The sequence below is a fragment of the Schistocerca serialis genome, chromosome 4 (genome assembly GCF_023864345.2).
Source record: "Schistocerca serialis cubense isolate TAMUIC-IGC-003099 chromosome 4, iqSchSeri2.2, whole genome shotgun sequence".
Classification (NCBI taxonomy): domain Eukaryota; kingdom Metazoa; phylum Arthropoda; class Insecta; order Orthoptera; family Acrididae; genus Schistocerca; species Schistocerca serialis.
The window spans coordinates 271934687-271939197 of NC_064641.1; positions in this window are offsets into that span (position 1 = coordinate 271934687).

Genomic DNA, 4511 nt, shown 5'->3' on the forward strand with positions numbered 1-4511 from the left:
AGAAGGTTACCAGCTGTCTGGTACATGTGTTGTGGTGCAGCTAACAGAAAGATGTTATCAGAAGGTTTTTTATGCTGTATAAGTCTTGTGATGGTGGAGGAGGGTGCCTTTGTAATCAAGCATCAGTGCATACAAAACCTCAGACATATGATGAGTGTTTTTCATGCAAATTGCAGTATTCCACATGGTCAGTCAATCTGATGACATGTTTCCCAGCAAATGTACAAGAGATCAGTCAAATGTGCCTCAATACTTCCAAGTAACCATTGGGTTGGGGGGTCAATGCACTAGGGATTTCAACACAACTTCACCAATATCCAACAATAGGGTGTCAGGTGATTTCATAGGAGTGGAGGTACCACAATTGAGTTATTTCCCACCAGGGAGGAGCCTTGACTTCTGCAAACCTGATGAAGTAATGAATATGCAAAAATATATTATTGACACTGATATGAATTTCGTGTCATGAGATCCTCCAGCACGATCTGAGCCAGCTGGTGTGCCTGAGCAGTTCTATGTGCTTCAGTCTGGAGCCGTGCAACCGCTATGGTCGCAGGTTCGAATCCTGCCTCAGGCATGGATGTGTGTGATGTCCTTAGGTTAGTTAAGTTTAAGTAGTTCTAAGTTCTAGGGGACTGATGACCTCAGATGTTAAGTCCCACAGTGCTCAGAGCCATTTGAGCCAGCACAATCTGAGTTTTTTCCCAACAATTTCCAGATAGGGATGGGGAGGGGGAAGGAGGGGAGGGGAGAGCTGAGAGATTTCCCAGGAGGGGAAAAAGTGGCTCAGAACTGAACAAGTGCATCTTTTCCCAGAGGGTGGGAGGAGGGGGTGGGGGAGGAGGTTTATCCATAGGAGTAATAAAACAACTCTGTTGGGGCATGAACCACTTGGCAGAACAATAGGTTAAGGTGAGGGGGAGAGGTGGTTAAATTGATCAATTTAATTAATCAGTATATCAATTTGAATTCAAAAGTACATCAGAACTCACTCTGCACTACTACTAACCACTATTCTAAATGGATAAAATAATGTACTGACAAGGTATGAGAGGTCTTGTATTTTGCCATATTGAATTGCTCACAACAGAACGTTTTTAGATGTTCATTATCCTGATGGAAAGTTGTTAAACTTCAGTGCTCCACTCAGTACCATCCTCAACACCCGCACAAAAATTTATAAGGAGTGCCATACTCAGCTCGTGGCACTCAAGGATGATCAGACCCCTTAGAGCCACCAAAGAGAGGGAAAGCTGCGTTTGACCTGCCATTCCAAATCGTCGCAGACATTTTTTGTGGGATTAAAGTTGGTATATTTAGTGAGTCATTCGAGTGCAATAGTTTTCCTGAAACCAGCAAAGTATGTGCACAGTCTTGTGAACACGGCGTTTGTCATCTTGGGAGTATCCACCGAAATTTCGTCGTGAATATAGAAGAAAGGAGCTGGTCACTGAGAATGCTGAAATAAAAACACTGACTCACGTCCAAATGTGTGGGCTCAGGTCTTGGTACATAAAATACGCCTAAACAACGCAGAAACACCTGTTTTATGAACTGAACCTTCCATGCACAGTGAGTTAACCGCCTCATTGGGCGATCTGTGCATTCAGTGCTTCACATAATCTGAAAAGAAGCAAAACAGCGACTCGTCGGAGAACACTATAGGCCTACATCCAGCCACTGCCCAGTTTGTGCTTTTGGCTTTTTATGTGTCGCTGTGAGCAATGGCCATTTTTGGAATGCCTGAATACAAACTTCCATTGCATGCAGTCCCTTCACAATGTTCACTCGAAAACAGGTTGAGATGGACCTGAATTGATTGGAAGCGGTATTTCTGTCGGATGTGAAACTGATTGTCAACGACAACGTCCAGTCCTAGTCGGTTAGGACTTTTTCACGACCTCTGTTCTTACACCGTGTTGCATGCCAGCATGTGGTGCACCATTCCTTGTGGACACGTTTTTTTGATTAACCAACAAATCGAGCAGCTTCATCATAGTATGATTATGACCAAACACGGCAGTTCCTTGCTGTTGTTCTTTCACATCTGCACGTCGACTTATCTTAATGCGCTGGTTCCGCACAGCCGACTGACACAGATACTTTCCTTAGCGATGTCAGCAGTGGAGCGTCGACGATCGCCTGACGACAATCCTACACCATCTGCAGCCCTGCAAAGCGACCTGTTTGCTCTTTTAAGAGGATTATTATTATCAATATATAAAGTGTATAGCCAACCGGTCGCATAATTTTAATGTACAAACGTTGACCAGATTTCAATAGACTAAGGGTATCATCTTCAGAAGGAAGTCACTTCAATTAAATCACGTTAAAATTATAGACATACATGATGACCTAAGGAACTCAAGTCAAACAGCGGAAAATATGGAATCAGTTTCTCCATGGAAACAGTAAAACTTGTTACTCAAGTACAGCTTGTTAAAAGACATTGGACTCCAACCAGCTGTACTTATGTAATTATTTGTACTGCTTCCATGGAGGACTTGATTCCATATTTTCTATTGTTTGACTTAAGCTTCCAGTTTTAAAGTCATGTAATTTACGTGACTTCCTTCTGAGGAAGATACCTTTTGGGTATTGAAACATGGTCCAAGTTTTTACATTAAACTTATGCAACCGGTTGGCTGTATACTTTATATACTGAAAATTTATTTACGGTTGCTGCAGTCAGCTAAGTTTAAAATTGTGGGATTATTATTTTTTTCTGGTGAGCTTACTTCAAGATCTGTTACACATGTTTTAGTTAACACGAAATTCAGTCTTTCTGTGAGACGTATAAGTGTTTCGAGAAGCCTACTCTAATAATAATAATAATTATTATTATTGTTATTATTAATATTATTATTGTTATTAATTAAAGCATGTTTTTGGCAGATACTGGGAACCAAAGCCTTATCTAATGACACTGTACCACACATTGGTACGGTGAGTTATTGAAGAGTTAGAAGAAAGCGGAGTTCAAAACATGACAGCTTTCAGCAGACAGTTATAAATAACAAATACATATAGTATATAAATAGAGGTTGTTGGATCATAGGAAAGATGGTAGCCTCATCCGCCCGTCTAGCCTTCCATCCATGGATCATGGACGCTAAACACTTCAGAATCAACTGCTGCCAGACCTTCACCAGCAGGAAAAAGTCTACTGCCCACATAAGAAAGGTTACGTACATTCAGTACTCAGAGTAACGGAAGATTTCTGTCTCGCTCTTTCTCCGTCTCTCCTTCAGTCTCTCAGTTTCCCTCCCTCCTCCCCTCGCTCGCTCGTTCCCTACCTCCCTCCCTCCCTCCCCCCCCCCTCTCTCTCTCTCTCTCTCTTTCACTCTCGTCGCTCCTTTTGTCTCTGCAGCCAAATAGCATGCTGAAATTTATCTGTATACATAATACACACTGGCGTGCAAAACGTAAGGACGTAAGTAAACATAAGTCGATGAAACACGGACCGTGCTTAGAAAGATCTGCTAATGCATAGTACAGAAGGTAACTGAAAGAAATACGCAACTAGACGAAATGAAATGGCACTTTTATTCAAAGGTATCAATTATACTGAAGTTGCCACGAATGGTGGTGGTCCGCTGGTCATTACAAAAGGCGGGGGACAGTTCTTAGTAGGGTGTGTAATGACGACGGACGGCAGTGTACGCTCTGCATCGTGTTCCCAGACTGGCCATAAGGTTAGTAAGCAACTCTTGTGGTGGAGCGTTCCATTCCTCCAACACTGCGATTGACAACAGGTGGATGATCATTGGTACACGGGATCGTGCTGCAATATGTCTCTCCCAGGTATCCCACACGTACTCGGTGGGATTTAAGTCAGAGGAACGACTAGGTCAATTCATGTGCGGAATGTCCTCTCGTTCCAAGAGGCCCTCCAACTGCGCTGTTCAGGGCTGAATGCACCTCTGAAAATACGCAAATGGGGAAGGACTACAGTGTCACCATAACGTAGAGTGTACCGTGTTCAAAAATCTGGACGTCTATACGTTCATGCAACATTATGCCTACCCACGCCATAGCCGGCCGCTGTGGCCGAGCGGTTCTAGGCGCTTCAGTCCGGAACCGCGCTGCTGCTACGGTAGCAGGTTCGAATCCTGCCTCGGGCATGGATGTGTGTTATGTCCTTAAGTTAGTTAGGTTTAAATAATTCTAAGTTCTAGGGGACTGATGACCTCAGATGTTAAGTCCCATTGTGCTTAGAGCCATTTGAACCCACACCGTAACTGGATCACCAAAATAATCACGTTCGACGACGCTGGACGTGCCCTGACACGGTGGGAAAAAAAAAATGGCTCTGAGCACTATGGGACTTAACATCTATGGTCATCAGTCCCCTAGAACTTAGAACTACTTAAACCTAACTAACCTAAGGACATCACACAACACCCAGTCATCACGAGGCAGAGAAGACACGGTGGGAAGTGGGGACGTGTAATGCACCAGACGTAGGGTATGCTTAGCTACGGAGTTATGGGATAAGTATAGAGCGCGAC